Raw genomic sequence first — 17,131 nt, 5'->3', positions numbered from 1 at the left:
ATGGTAAGCATAAGAGATTATTATATTATATTATATTATATTATATTATATTATATTATATTATATTATATTATATTATATTATATTATATTATATTATATTGGGGTCAGTAATTTATGTCGATTTTGATTGTTGACTTTAAATTTTGGACCAATAAACTTTTGATAGTCACATAAAATGACAGGAGGGAAGAATGTTTAGTTCTAAAATCTCTGCTTCGCCAACCAACAGCAAAGAGACAAATAAAACCATAATTTCATCAGAATGCTGTGACCCATACGCCAGCATCTCCCTTTGTACACTGTAAAAAAAAATATGCCTCTCCAACATAAAAATTTCTAGTGACCCGTTGCACCTAAAATTTTTAGTTGGCCCAATTTAAGTTGCAGAAACCAACTTCTTTGTGTTGTGCTGACTACCCCTGCATGTAGACTGAGCTTGAAATAGAATGTTGTGTCAATTAAATATTTTCTGTTGACTAAACATAGCTTGTTGGGCCAACAAGCAGACTCAAATTGAAATAAAATGTTGTATTAATTAAATATTTCATGTTGGCCAAAAAGTCTATTTTTCATTAATGTTGGTCAAAAAATCTATTTTTCGTTATTTCAAATAAATAACACACTATGCTCTGATAAAGTACATTTTATGTATTTATTTAAATCCATATGAACTTGTCTGTCATGCTAATAAAATAGCATGGCATATCACTCTTAGTCAATAGCTGTACTGGAAAAACAAATATCTGCTTTACAAAATGAAACTCAGTAACTTACACTTACAGTGTTAAAATGTATTCCGTTAGTAATGTGCATATTTCACACTTTCAAAAGTGTTATTTTAACTCCAAAATGGAGGGAGTCATATATACATTTCAGGAGTGTTAAATTTGACTCAAATTGAGTTTGTATTTATGAGATGTGCTTTTTGACAAAAGGAATCTTTTCAGAAATAAAAGCAAAGCATTTAACCTATTGATAACAATGAATGCACATCAAAACAATCCAGAAAGTTAAAATGTAACCTTAGTCTGGGATCATAGTAGAATTCTGTTCATTGTAATGTTAAAAATAAAGGCAAAATGCAAACAGTTGTTTTAACAAACTAGTTTTTATTAACAAACAAGTCCCTTTACATCATAGGTTAACTTTTAAAATAAATGAAGGCAAAATATAGGCATTTCTGCCATCAGAATTATGTGAAAGCTGCTCATCAAATGGTCTGTTATCTCTGTAATACTTCAAGTCCTGTACATGTCAGTGAATGTAAGTCCTGTGTCAGTGAAGTTGAGTCAATACCTTCGACTTTGCAACAGTACAGCAACAACATTCAACAGATGAAAAACAGTTGCAGGATACGAGTGGATCAGTTGTGTCCAATTGCTAACAGTAAAGTTCAGTGCATAGTTGTTTCACAGAGAAGGAAAGGCTGTGCAGATCCAACTTTCTCGAAAAATCCTGTAGTGCTGGTTCCCTAGAGTAGACAACACAAAACCAGACCATTTACAATTAATATTTGTGTTTTATAAATACAGCAAGTTTATGGTGGAAAAAGTTCAATCATCTTAGACTTTCGTGACTCAAACAATAAACTATTTTGGTTAGATTAAGACTTGAATTTACTGATTTCCAAGTAAATTAAAGACTTAATTCATCCAAAAATATAAATTCTGTCATTAATTATTCACCCTTATGTTGTTCCAAACCAGTAAGAGTTTTGCTCATCTTTGGAACACTTAATGATGATATTTTAAAATTTCTGTCCCTTCATCGACAGCCTATTCAACTATCACTTCCAAAGCCACAGAAAGGTATAAAGGAAATCATAAGTAATCATGTGACTCAAGTGGTTTAACCTCAATTTTTTTTTTATGAAGCAACAAGAGTGCTTTGTTTGCACAAAAAAACAACAACAAAAAACTTAACTTTATGTACTAATTATTAATCTTCGATGCACGCTCACTTAACAACATCTGCTTTCGCATCAACAACATGCACAACTCGTAATGTTCTCATGAACGCATGTTGGAAATTTATATTTTCTAAATTAAGTGGTAAATGTTTTGTTGCTGCAAACACAGCACTCGCGTAGTTTAATAAAATGTATGTTAAACCACTGGAGTCGCATGGAGTACTTTAATGATGTACCTTTACACCTTTATGGGGCTTGAACGTGGTATTTGCGTAGACTGTCAATGGAGGGACAGGAAGCTCTCAGATTTCATTAAAAATATCCTCATTTGTGTTGTAAAGATGAAAGAAAGTCTTACATGTTTGGAACGAGATGAGGGTAAGTAATGACATAATTTCCATTTGTAGGTGAACTAACCCTTTAGGAATAAATTTAGACACGCACCTTAAGAAATCTCACTAAATAGTCAGCTGACGGAAGAATCTTTGTTCCCTTCTTGTGGCTTTGTGATGTTGGAGGCAGGTGATGGGCAGAGATTTCCCAATCAGTTGAGTCTAAAATTAAAAAAGCAAGACAACATCTACCTGTCAAATCATGAAAACAATTGGTTTGAAAACTAATTTTATTTAAGGAAAAGGAAAAGTAACTTTTGTAAAGTAATTTGACTGGACAAATTCAAAATGACTGTTATGAAACACAAAAAATCTAGTTATACCAAATAGCAACAAAGCTTTTTTTAAATGTTTATGCACATGATTATCTCAAATGTTATCTGTAAAATCTGACCCTCACCAGGTTCTAGTCTGCACAGCCTTTAAAGACCAAGCCTGGTTAGCCTTAACCACTTGGTGCAGCATGGAAATGCTCCTAGCAAACACAAATAGCAAATACATTTAAACATGAAAGCATATCCAAACATCAACCAAAATTGAATCTGATAAATACATTTTCATAAACATTTAATCTTAAAGAATTACTTACACATTCTAAGAAAATTTGTTTTTCAGTTAACGTTAGGTTTCAGTTAACGTTAGGTTTCAGTTAAGATAAGTTAGGTGTGCTGGCAAACGAAAGTAAAATATGGTTTGAGGATAAATACATTATGATATTTGCACATCACAAATATTGTCATAAAACAAAATAACATTATAAAATACATATTGTAAATGAGTTAAAACACTTACTCTGTGTTTTCACCGTTAAAAGCAAACTCCGTGTCTGCACTGCGTCACGAGTCAAAGAAGATACAGGGCCTAACGTTAGTCTGTGACAAAGGTTTAGGCGCACACATCACATAAATATCGTTATAAAACAATATAATGCCATGAAATACATGTTGTAAATTAGGTTAAAAACACTTACTTTCGGTGTTTTCCCTGTTAACGTTACAAGCAAACCTTCTCGTCGTCAGCTCCGTATTGAGTCAAAGATGTCGCCTTTGAGAAAGGTTTCAGCTCGTTTAAGCACACAGAGCATTTAAATTTCTCTATAAATCAATATGTTATAAAATACATATTGTAAATTAGATAAAACACTTACTTTCGTCGTTTCTCTGTTTAAAAGCAACCTCACCCTGGTCTGCTCCGCATCGCGCGTCAACGAAAATGCCTTTCTGAGAACGATTTAGCCATTTACAGCACATACATATTGTAATAAAACAATATAATGTTATAAATGCGATAAAACACTAAATATCTGTGTTTTCCCTCCTCGTATGCCTTGCATCGTGAGTCAAAGAAAATGGCGTCTGTGAAAAAAGTTTCGTCGCGCTTCTTTGCGCATGCTCAGACGATTGACGCTGTTCCCTCTTGCTCGGCCAACATAATATTTTTTGTGCAACGTTAAAAGTTCTGTGAACACAATTATTTATTTTCTCTTGATGAACATTTTGTAGTACAGTCATGGAAATCATGCAATCATTGACCAAACATATTTTTTCTTTTTTGACACAACCATTATGTTGAGCCAACATGTATTTCCTCATTTGTACAACTTTTCGCATCAATCATTTTTTACAGTGTATTCTCTTTGTACTGTAAGTACTTGATACTTTATTTAAAGCAATATCATTTATTATTACAGTAAACATCTCTCTCTCTCTCTCTCTCTCTCTCTCTCTCTCTCTCTCTCTCTCTCTCTCTCTCTCTCTCTCTCTCTCTCTCTCTCTCTCTCTCTCTCTGTGTGTGTGGGTGTGTGTGTGTATGAATATAGCCAGTAGAAAGTGGTTCCACCTGACCCCAAACACAGAACAACTTCAAAATAAAACATCCTGTCACTATGGATAGAGAATGATTGCAATACATTTTCATGGGAACGATAGAAACAAATATGCAGACAGAGAGAAACGGAGAGCGACAAAAAAAAGCAGGTGCATTTGATGAATTATGTATTTTGCTGGTAGAGTGCCAACCTCCTTGAAATACAAAAGTAGGGCGAAAAAATATGTGATTTCTGTAAGTGCTTTTGGCTTTTAATTGTCCAATACTAACTGGATTTAATCATGTTTAGGATTTGAAAAGTAACATTAGGAAGACCCTGGACTTGATATACAGTGCCACCCAAAAAGCATTAACGCAAACTTATATATATATATATATATATATATATATATATATATATATATATATATATTTTTTTTTTTTTTTTTTTGTTTCTCTATGAATGAAATTCAGATATTTTAAAGTGTAGTTTAAGCATCCAAAATGTACACACACAGACACACATGGTTGTTGGCACAGTTTGCAGCCAGACTGATCTTTCGGTGACACGGGGAAAGGTCTCATGCAAATCTGCATGCCTCGGGCCCTCGGCTCTCTGGCTCTCCAGTCAGTGTCACTGTTATTGAGACGTCCCTCTGCACTGAGCAGTCATAACACTCCACATAAATGTCAAGAGGGAACCTTTGAGCTGGGGCTGTATATAACAGCAGATAAATCGTTAGAGTGGTAGATGTTATATAGATGTGACAAAAGCATTATTGCGGAGTCCCTGGATCTATCTATAATTCATCTGAGGAGAAAGTGACTGTCAGTGTGTTTGTGTGTAAGAGAGAGAGACAGAGAAGGAGAGAGTGTGTAAATGACAGGTGTCATTTTGAAAATTGATTTCCCCTTGTCTCACTGCGAGTGATGTGTCGAACATTACCTGTGTAAAAATACAGATGCTTGTAGAGTTACTGTGCACCTGTTGGCTTATGGGTAGACATGGGTCACGCTCCGGTATGGTGGCATTTGTGCAAAAATCTGTGCAATTTTTTTTTTCTAAAATATTCCCCTGTGCCTTCTGTGACATTTAATCTGACATCACTTTTAAGGTGATCACACTTTATTCAAAGGTGTCCGTGTTACAGTGTAATTATGCATTCAAGTACTGATTAAGGTAACACTTTATTTTACAGTGTCCTTGTTATGTGTTACATGAAATTACCATGGTAATAACAGTAAATATGCATAATTACATGCAATTAACCCTCAACCAAACCCTAATCCTACCCTAACCCTATAGTAAGTACATGTAGTTAATTAATATTACTCAGTACTTAAATATATAATTACACCGTAACAATGACACCTTAAAATAAAGTGTAACCCTGATTAATAATACATGCACTTATAGGGTTAGGATTAGGCATGGGTTTAGGGTTAGTTGCACATAATTATGCATAATTTAGTTACTACAGTAACTACATGTAACATGTAACAAGGACACTGTAAATTTATTAAATGGCACACCAAATTCTAGTTATTCTAGCAAATTTTATTTATAATTATAATTATTTGTATAGCGCTTTTCACAATACACATAGTTTCAAAGACAGAAAATGCATGAGTCCACGAGGTAACTGTCTAAGTTATGTTTTTTTTCAGAAATGTACATATACAAAATCACAGTTAGCTAAAAATGTATTAATTTAAACAATGTAATAATTTAAGGCAGAAACAATGAGCTCATTGAAGTAATGAATACTTGTTAATAAATGATTATGACATTTAGAAAAATGTAGCATTGGTGCATGTTGATTCAGAGTTTGCGTCATCTGAAGTCTTCGCAGGAGTTGGCGCCGTCTCTTCATATGTGTTGGGCATCTGAAGTCTTCATAATAGGCTGGATCCAAACTGGACTATTGTGTCATGGTTGAAATAATGTAGAAATTTATGCTATGATTTTATAACAACATTGCTGTTTTTACTGCAAAGTAACCATATATTTAGGATTGTAAGTAACCAAATTGGTCATTGAGAAACTAATTTGTCATACATATAATATAAGTAACACTTATTTGAATACTGCCTCTCTATGGTGGCCTATTTAAGTCACCATGAAATCAAAATGGACAATTTAGCAACTTCTTTTCGCTTCTCCAATGACGTGTTTACTGGCGGTAGGACGGGACCACCTGTCACTCACATGAGATCCACCAATAGCAAACCACAACCACCCAACAATTCCCGATGGACAAAATCAAGTCCCGCCCCACATTTATTCTTGTCCAAAAAGCTTTTTTATTCAGATATAGTCCAGCTGAAACCCATTCAAATGAAATGATTTAAAGAAAACCCTGAATTTTTCAAGCAGTTTCCTTAGAATTTCCCACATAAAGACGAACTGTGCATCTATAATAAAGCCTTCAAGCAAACAGAATAATTTCTGAAATGTGAGCTTAAGGCCCTGCATACTCCACCACAAACACACATAAACTGTGTCAGAAACACTTGCTGCATTGTAGTTTTATTTTTGTTCATCAATTTGTTTAATAGGGACCGTGACCAATTTGGGAGTTGCACCGGAGTTATGCAGATAGCTAATTTACATGTGTATTCCCCAGACAGGAAGCACATTAAAATACATCACAACAGAGAACAACGAAGAGCAAACAGCTCATGCCAGATCACAGCAGAGAAAACAAACTCAATGTAATGCAAGTAAAGAAGGAAAGTACAGTACCATTTGTTTATGATGATGTCAAAAGATGACTAATTCACATGTGACTGGACAGTAGATGTTAGTCTAGAGGCTCTTAAACTGCACTGATGACTACTCAAAGTGTTAAACTGCATACTATCAAATCTAGCATACTACTTATACTCTTCATGTCATAGAAAGATACGATCAAAATAGTAAGAGTAGCATGTATCCGAATTGTTTTTTTTTTCTATGCTCTTAAAGGGATAGTTCACCCCAAAAGGAAAATGATGTCGTTCCAAACCTGTAAGACCTTCATTCATCTTTGGAAGACAAACACAGATATTTTTTGATGAAATCCGAGAGCTTTCTGACTCCCATTTAGACAGCAACGTCATAACCACTTTCAAGGTCCAGAAAGGTAGTAAATATCGTTAAAATAGTCCACGTGACTACAGTGGTTCAACCTTAATGTTATGAAGTGACAATAATAGTTTTTGTGAGCAAAAAAATTATAATTTTTGAGTGGACTATCCCTTTCAAAATAAAGGTTCCAAAAGGGGGTTTTCACAGTGATTGAAGAATGATTTTTGGTAACCTTTCAGTGAACAGTTCTTAATTTTTTTTAATAACATTTTATTAATCTAAAGAACATTTTTCCACTATAAAGAACCTTTTGTGGAATGGAAAGATTCCATGAATGTTAAAGTTTCTTCATGGAACCATAGACACCAATAAATGACCTTTATTTTTAATAATTCCTTCCTCCCTTCTTTCCTTCCTTTCTCCTTCTTTCTTTCTTTCTTTCTTTCTTTCTTTCTTTCTTTCTTTCTTTCTTTCTTTCTTTCTTTCTTTCTTTCTTTCTTTCTTTCTTTCATTCTGGTGAAGTATCCCTTTATTACTCTCATTTGCCATGTTGCTGGGAAGTGATGATAAACCTCTTAGTTAGTTAGCAGAGAAGTTGTTTATTCCGGTAATTGTTAATAATACACTCTTTATTGAACTGTCCATTGTTTTATAAAAGTAATAAACCACTCCAGTCGGTTTAGGCCACTCGAGAGTTTTAGGAACATCCCTTATTAAATTCTGTAATTGGTGTAATGAGTTTTCATTGTCACATCTCAATATGATGCATCTTTTTACATCTCTAGCTAGTATTTAATGAATACCATGAAGATCTAACAGTGACTTTAACTGTCTATCAACATATAATGAAAGCCCAGAATTTTCATTTAAGATCAGTAACCTCAATCTGGCAACCCAGCTGTCAAACACATGGGAGCTCTTAGTATGATAAACCGTGTAAGCTATATTATGAGCTGTATGAGATAAAAAAAAAAAAAAACGAGAAGATCCCTCCAATGTGTGAATGTGTCGATAAATCATCATGTTTGGTCAAATCAGGGGTTGCATGTGTCACATAGCAATTTACTGTGAAAACGGCAGCGGCAAATGCAAAACAAGCCCTGAAGAGGTTGCTAACTTTCACATTATAGTATGGCTCCTGTCCCCCCTCTCTGCCCCTCTCCACAGATGTTGTGATAACGCTGTTGTTGTGTTCGGAGCCTTAGGACTGCCAGGGTCCCTAGAGACACGATGGTGCCGTACATTTGAATGAGATAAAGAAAAGAGCCCCCAGGGCTTTCCATTCAAAGGTTTCTCTTTCCCAACGAATTTGTTTCAGCTTGGCATAAAGCACTGTGTGGTGTCATGCACAAAATAAGATTAATCTGTGCAACTATATGCTTGTCAACTAAAGTAACACATAATAATAATAATAGTGAGGATTGGAAAATAATAAATGCATTGGAAAGGTTGAGGTTATGTTATTGCACCATTTATCTACAGTGCAGTAAATGTTAATATAGGGGCCGTCAATCGATAAAAAAATTCAAAAAGAAATTACTTTGTCGACCGATTGATCTAATTAATCAACTTTAATCGCAAATATCGGTATTTGCTGAAGCAAGACATTAGGCCTACATTTAGCAACCAAGGCTCACTGGAAAAACCTACATTTTTGCAAAACTCCATAAACATACATAGTACAACCCTAAAAATAAAGGTTCTTTATTGGAATCAATGGTTCAAAAGGTTCTTTATAGTGGGAAAAAAAGGTTCTTTAGATTATTAAAATGTGCTTTACACTTTACACTTAAAAAAAGGGTTCTTTTACGTCACTGAAAGGGTCTTTAGGGGGCCAAAAATGGTTCTTCTATGGCATTGCTGCGAAAACCCATTTTTGGAACTTATTTTTAAGGGTATATACAATACAGTTCACTGCAGTTTCCAACTGAAATGAACACTGGTCAACTTTTATACATTTTCTCACAAATTATGATGGCGGGGCAGATTTGACCTTGAAAAAACTTTTAGCACAGTGCATGATTTGTGACTGAATGCATTTTTATGTAAGCAAGCTACTGGCATGGTTGCTTTAGAAAACTGTGTTTTTATATCATGTTTGCTTCTGTTAACACGATCGATTTGGTTTTTGGTAGAGTTTAATGGAGGTGGTATATTTTATACAAACGTGATAGAGCAAAAACGTTTTAATGGCATTCATCGGACATTTCATTCCTGAACTGTTGCGATATATACCCAACCTAAAACATTGCCACATTCTTCTGTTTTGTCCTGTTTAATGATGATGGACATAGATGTTCTATTATTGTAAATGAGCACCGTAGAAACTTGAAGCAAGATAACTTACATGTTAGGTAATGCAGTGCCTATACCAAGAGTCACGTGCATCCTGACATCATCTTTGACTGAGGGGCTGAAAGAGTAGAAACATCTCTTTCCTCTCATGCATAATTTCTGCTTCTGCTTTTCATGAAGTATGTTTTTTGTTCTGTTTATGTCTAAATATAGCTCTGTGAAATGATTGTATTCAGCCTTTGGCAATGCAGAATATTAAAGCTACTCGCTAGTTTCACTTTTATTGAGTTTGTGGTTGTATCTGATGCCAAGACAATAAGTTTATTATTTGATTATGGTGCATAATGCATTGTTCATTTAAATAATCAGACGATGTACAGAGCTTGACTGTTGTTTTATAAGTTTGAAGCATTGCAGATGGGGAATTATGAGGATATTAGCACTCTGCTAATGCTAACTGTTGATTTATCTGTGAAGGGGTGTGCTAAAAGACTTGAAGGGTTTTAAACACTGTACATAAACACAAAGTGGAGTGAAACTGTAAAGGTTTGGCTGTTTGTTTCGTAATAACCACAATTAATGCTGTTTGTTTCGTAATAACCATAATTCAATTATATATATATATATATATATATATATATATATATATATATATATATATATATATATATATATATATATAAAATTACGTCTGAATCCAGTATTTCTGAAATAAGTAAAATTAGATTTTAAGGTTTATTGATATTTTAAGATTTTGTGCCTGCATACATCACATGCATTTTTATTTATGTATTTATTTATTTATTTATTTATTTTTATTATTACTATTATTAGTATTATTATTATTGTTATTTATTTTTAAATACCTGGTTGTGGCTAACTATGCTCTGTGAAGCAGTGCAGTCAACATCATATGTTTTTTAATAGACTAACAAATGATTGTGCTTTTGGCAAGTGAAGGTTTAGTGAGTTTTGCACATATGCTGTCATGGAGATTAATTACAGCTAACTGTGTAAACAGAAGTAAATGGAGTTCTGGCTAAAATAATTTATTTATTTCTTTGAGATATCATAGCTTATATCTGCCTAGTCCTCCGTGCGTGTTTCAAGCTGCAGTTTGTCTCGAATATATGAAATGTGATAATTGCCATCATTTTTCAAATAAGCAGACAGAAATAATATAAGCAAAGGCATTTTGGTCCTTTGATTATGTTTCTGTGCCAGCGTTGATCATGTTCAGCTGAATGCAAAATAGCTACAAATAGTTCATGCTGTGAGCCGATATGTTATGGTGGGATTTCTGATTTCCCTGACATCACCAGTCTGATTTCAAGACTTTTAGAAGTCCAAAATACATTTTAAGTGCATGAAATACTTGTTTACAATAATTGTTCAAGAACAGATTTAAATATTTTCTGAAGAAAATGTGAGTGATGTTTGCCTGTGCAAAACTCAGTTTGCTAGGGTGCTTGTTGGGTATTTCCAGGGTATTGCTATAGTTGCTAGCATGTTCCGAGTGGTTGTTAGGGCATTAAAAGTGGTCGACAAGGTGTTCTGAGTGGTTCCTTGGCAGTCGCTTACTGCCTAAAGTCAAAAAAAGCCTTTAAGATATTCAAATCCCTAATCCATTCCCAATCCAAAAGTCTCAAAAAGCAGCATGTTTCGAGAAATCATACATGTGTGTAGCACAAACAACTAACCCTATAGGGTTATGATTTGAATTAAACCCCTTTGGCATGGAATAAGTTACCCGCTAGAATGTAAAACTTAGGGATGAGCAATAGTAATGCTTGCCTTAGCATGCACAACTAATAAGTAGTCAGAAATTGCATGTTTGACTGTCACCTTTCCAGATTTGTTCATGAAAAGCACTGTGTGATGCTACATGAGTAATGCACAGATTGACTGTGAATGTTGATCAAGGTGGCATAAGGAGGAATAGAGTACAGGGTTGACAGAGACCCTGAAGTCTCACAGGCAATCTGCTCAGCTGAGAAAGCGAGAAAAAGAGAGAGAGAACAAGAGAGCACACACGCAGCTCATAAATCCATCATCCACCACATTGAATGGAGTAAAATAAAGACAGAGTAGTGCAGATGTCCCCAGAGTGACACCAGCATGACTGATTTGGCATTCCAGGGTCTCTGACACACTCTTAGACTGAATAATTAGATATTGCCATATGTCTCTGCCAAACTCTAAAGAGTCTAAAGCACGACACGCTGATGAATGCAAGCATTAGTGATTCAACAAAGTGAAATAATGTAACTTGCTTATAGCGGCATTATCATAATTACGACCATGATTAGGAAACCATAAAAGCATTCATAGTGATTTATGATGTGCTCACAAATACATTCAGTTCTCAATGGTTTGTATATGAAGAATGCAAAGCATTAGACATCCATATTCTATTGGGTAAGTAAGTGAACATAATGAAACCACACTGGCATACATTAAACAGTCAACTAATTTAGATGGATATTAACCCAAAAGTTGAACTGTGTTTTGAAGACAAGGGTTCTTTTTTTCCATAAATGACAAGTGTGTGTGCGTGCGTGCATGCGTGTGTGTGTGTGTGTGTGTGTGTGTGTGTGTGTGTGTGTGTGTGTGTGTGTGTGTGTGTGTGTGTGTGTGTGTGTGTGTTAGGTCCCTTTGTAAAAAGTACATTTTAAGAAAACAGTTGCCCGCTTTTTTTAAAAGTACAATCAATAGGATATTTAAGTCATTTCAACTTAAATTACATTAAACTGACTTTAATCACTTTTCACTTAACTCTTTAAGCATTAATGGTGGAAATGTTTGAAACCTTTTTAGCAAAGACTTTAATGTACAACGTGTATATGCACAGAAAATGGCTTTAAAATTGTTGAAATATTTTGAATAGATTTAATTGTTTTCAATTGGTTACTAGTCAAAAGGTATTTAACGTTTTGGAGATGTTATCTGACAGAAGATCCAATCCGAATCTGCATGGCTTACACCCAAGCAGATTCGGATTGGATCTTCTGTCAGATAACATCTCCAAAACGTTAAATACCTTTTGACTAGTAACCAAAAGTCCAAATCATAGTCTCTGCTGCACCAATTTAACTGATATAAATAGTGTTGAACATTGCATAAAATCTGTGTCTATTCCTCGTTTAGTGAGATCAAATAATAAATCTACTGCAGGATCTAGAAAAAATCTAATTGTTATTAAAACAGAAAATGTTGCTATTAGTAATCAAAAACAATTTCTAAAGCTAGGTCTTCTAAACATTAGATCACTCACACCTAAGGCAGTTATTGTAAATGAAATAGTCACAGATAATAGCTTCGATGTACTTTGCCTTACTGAAACCTGGCTTAAACCAAATGATTATTTCGGTCTAAATGAGTCTACTCCATCAGGATACTCCTATAAGCACGAACCCCGTCTGATTGGTCGTGGCGGCGGTGTTGCAACAATCTATAGAGATATTCTCAATGTTACTCAGAAAACGGGCTATAAGTTTATTTCGTTTGAAGTACTTGTACTAAATGTTACGCTCTTAGATGTTAGAAAAACATCCCTATTATCTCTAGCCTTGGCTACCGTATATAGACCGCCTGGGCCTTACGCTGATTTCCTAAAAGAGTTTGCAGATTTTCTCTCAGACCTATTAGTTAATTTCGATAAAGCATTAATTGTTGGAGACTTTAATATCCACGTAGATAATTCAAATGATGCGCTAGGGGCTGCGTTTACAGATTTATTAAATTCCTTTGGGATTAAGCAAAACGTTACCGGACCAACTCATCGTTTTAATCATACACTCGATTTAATTATATCACATGGAACCGATCCAACCGATATAGATATCATTCCACAAAGTGAAGATGTCACTGACCATTACATGGTAACTTGCATATTACTATCGATTAGGCAGAACAATCCTTCCATCCATCATAGATCATTTTTCAAATAGCTTATCTGATTTGTCTCAGCTGCTCAGTGAACCCAAACAAACAGATGAACTTGAGGAATTAACTAGCACTATGAGCACCATTCTCTCTGGTACATTGGATATTGTTGCACCCATTAGACTAAAAAAGGTCAGAGAGAAAAGTAAAGCACCATGGTACAACAATACTACGCATGTTCTAAAGAGAGAAACCCGTAATTTAGAGCGTAAATGGAAAAAAACTAACTTAGAGGTCTTTAGAATCGCATGGAAAGACAGTATGTCACGTTATAAAAAGGCCCTAAAAGAGGCCAGGGTTGAGCATCTCCGCAATCTAATAGAAAACAACCATAACAATCCTAGGTTCTTATTTAACACCGTGGCTAGACTAACAAATAAACAGATGTCTCCTGAACAAAATATTCTGTTACAGTTTAGTAGTAATGATTTCATGAAGTTCTTCACTGAGAAAATAGAAAACATCAGAACCACAATTGTAAACGTCCAATCCTCAATCGCGCCTTATAATTCGGCCTCAATTATCACCCCGCAAGAACAATTACAGTGCTTTACAACTATAGAACAAAAAGAGTTAAATAAACTTATCATTTCATCTAAAACAACAACATGTTTATTAGATCCTATACCAACTAAACTATTGAAAGAAGTGTTACCTGTAGTGGAAGAGCCTCTCCTCAATATTATTAACTCATCTTTATCATTAGGTTATGTTCCAAGAACATTTAAACTGGCAGTTATAAAACCTCTCATTAAGAAACCACAATTAGATCCACATAATCTAGCAAATTATAGACCCATTTCAAATCTACCTTTTATGTCTAAAATACTAGAAAAAGTTGTGTCCTCTCAACTGGGCTGTTTCTTGCAAAAAAATGACATCTATGAAAAGTTTCAGTCTGGGTTCAGGCCGCATCATAGCACTGAAACTGCGCTCGTTAAAATCACAAATGATTTACTTTTAGCTTCTGACCAAGGCTGTATCTCAATACTAGTTTTACTTGATCTTAGTGCTGCGTTCGATACTATAGATCATACAATACTCTTAGATCGACTACAAAATTATACTGGTGTTCAAGGACAAGCATTAAGCTGGTTTAGATCGTATTTATCTGACCGCTACCATTTTGTTTATTTAAATGGAGAAAAATCGATCATAACTCCAGTAAACTATGGAGTGCCGCAGGGATCTGTCTTAGGCCCTCTATTATTCTCAATATATATGCTGCCACTTGGAAATATTATAAGGAAACATGGAATTAGTTTCCATTGTTATGCTGATGACACTCAAATATATATTTCATCACGGCCGGATGAAAACGCTAAATTATCCAAATTGACAGAGTGTGTTAAAGATATAAAAGATTGGATGACGCGCAATTTCCTTTTATTGAATCCAGACAAGACAGAAGTAATACTTATCGGTTCAAAAAACCACCCACAAAACCTCTCACAATACAACTTTAACATAGTAGGATGTCCTGTTACTTCATCCTCTACAGTAAAAGACCTGGGTGTTATACTAGACTGCAACCTGTCTTTTGAAAATCATATTTCATATGTTACAAAAACAGCCTTTTTCCACCTTAGAAACATTGCTAAGCTACGCAATATGCTATCTGTTTCTGATGCAGAAAAGTTAGTTCATGCATTCATGACCTCGAGACTAGATTACTGTAATGCTTTATTAGCTGGTTGTCCTGCATCCTCAATAAACAAGCTACAGTTAGTTCAAAATGCCGCCGCTAGAGTTCTAACTAGATCAAGAAAATATGATCATATAACACCAATTTTATCGTCACTACATTGGTTACCTATAAAGTCACGTATTAATTACAAGGTATTGCTACTGACTTATAAAGCCCTAAACGGCTTAGCTCCAGTCTATTTAACCGATCTTCTATCGCCCTATAATCCATCGCGCTCTTTAAGATCACTAAATTCGAGGCTTTTGGTCATACCTAGGATATCCAGATCCACCAAAGGAGGGAGAGCATTTTCACATTTAGCTCCAAAACTCTGGAATAGTCTTCCGGATACTGTTCGTTGCTCAGACTCGCTCTCCCAGTTTAAAACTAGATTAAAGACGCATCTCTTCAGCCAGGCATTTATATAATACTTTTAATCTTACAGTTAAATCCGGTCTCTAGTTCATAAACGCCAGAGGAGAACTGGCCTCCGACTGAGCCCGGGTTCTCCCAAGGTTTTTTTTTCTCCATTAGGTCACCTGATGGAGTTTTTCGGTTCCTTGCCACTGTTGCCTTTGGCTTGCTCAGTTGGGGATATTTGGGGATATTTAATTGAATTAATCAATCAACGATACCATTGATCAGCATTACCAAACGTGGACGTTCCACTAGAAACAAACATTGATGTATTGTTTTAATTTATTACTGTGAAGCTGCTTTGATACAACCTATGTTGTGAAAAGCGCTATATAAATAAACTTGACTTGACTTGACTTGACTTGAAATGCAAATTAGTTGTTTAGATTTAAATGAAATGCTTAAAATAGGCAATTTAAGTTGGGTTCTCTTTCTAAAAATATCCCTTTTGTAGTGTAACAACATGCCCCGCTATTAAGACATTACTAACTATTAATTAAATGAACTGCATCTTTTTTTCCCTCCTAAGCTTAAATAGTGGAAATATTCAAAACCTTGGTAAGACAATATTGTAAGTGTATATATAGAAAATTGGTTTAAAAAAATAAAAATTTACTTTATCAAGTTTTTAAGTAAACAGTGTAACAACTAGCCCCAATCTATAGCTAATTCATTTTTATTCTATAAGTGACTTATAAGACAGGAATTGACAAGGAGAAAATGATAGATGATTGCAAGATGGAGTCGATCCCCGTGTTGCCTGCATGAGAATAATGGCTGAATGAATCAGAGCGTCTGTGCGAATCGCTAAGCCATTGCAAGTCAAGAAACATCTATCTGGTTCAGTTAAGTCTGGCTGATAACCTGATGCATCTGTAGCTTGACAAAGGCCCTGGCCTGCTCTCTCAGTCAGGTGAGTCCAGCTGGAGCGACGGCAGGATTATGCACCTGGCCGTGTTGGAGCGTTGCCCACATCATGTCAGACATCCTTCCTGAGGAGCCTACAAACCCATCACTTTCAAAACCTCGGAATTATTCCTGTTTGATTTGTTCTTTGTTTCAGATGTAGTAACTTTAGCTTCATCTGCATTTATCTGCTAAATGCACATAGCAGCTTGAAATGAGTCTTGTGCATGTTGCTATTATACACAAAACACATTGTTCCTGTCAAAACTGGTCAATATAGGGTTCCAGTCGTTATAGCTGCTCAAGGTGAGTAAATCATGGGGTAATTTTCATTTATGGGTGAACTAACCCTAAGCTACTGAAAATGCATCAGTACTTTTTAGTTAGTTATGTTGTACAATACGAATGCCTCTTTTCCCCTCCATTTCATTGTTCACGAACCAGTTAAAGTCATTTGACTCATAACAAACCCGTTCTGTCAGTCGGTTAGCCGACAGTTCCATTACCTATTCTTGGATGTGCAAATACAGGAGGGATAATGTCAAGCGTTGGCCTTATTGTGCCCTGCCATTAACAAAATCTAAGACGCAATGAACGAGGTCGCTGTCTCCGGTGAGAGGAGGTTTTCACGGCAACGCGTTCTGCGATTACCCTCCCACCCGCAATCATGCCACCCACCGTGGATCATTAATATTACAAACC

The 17,131-nt window shown here is 35.2% G+C and overlaps 1 long non-coding RNA gene across 1 annotated transcript; it reads right to left on the bottom strand.

The window, feature by feature from the left end:
- Window positions 1-636: 636 nt before the first annotated feature.
- Window positions 637-3,662, bottom strand: LOC307166150. The gene is made up of 6 exons (XR_013822594.1): window positions 3,451-3,662; window positions 3,274-3,347; window positions 3,096-3,175; window positions 2,704-2,778; window positions 2,356-2,465; window positions 637-1,473 (listed from the first exon to the last, which is right to left on the bottom strand). It is a non-coding gene; the product is annotated as an uncharacterized lncRNA (long non-coding RNA).
- Between the last annotated feature and the right edge of the window lie 13,469 nt (window positions 3,663-17,131).

This window comes from Squalius cephalus (genome assembly GCF_949319135.1).
Source record: "Squalius cephalus genome assembly, chromosome: 10".
Classification (NCBI taxonomy): Eukaryota; Metazoa; Chordata; class Actinopteri; order Cypriniformes; family Leuciscidae; genus Squalius; species Squalius cephalus.
Note: the sequence above shows the minus strand (reverse complement) of the source record. Positions and strands in the feature narration are given on the sequence as shown.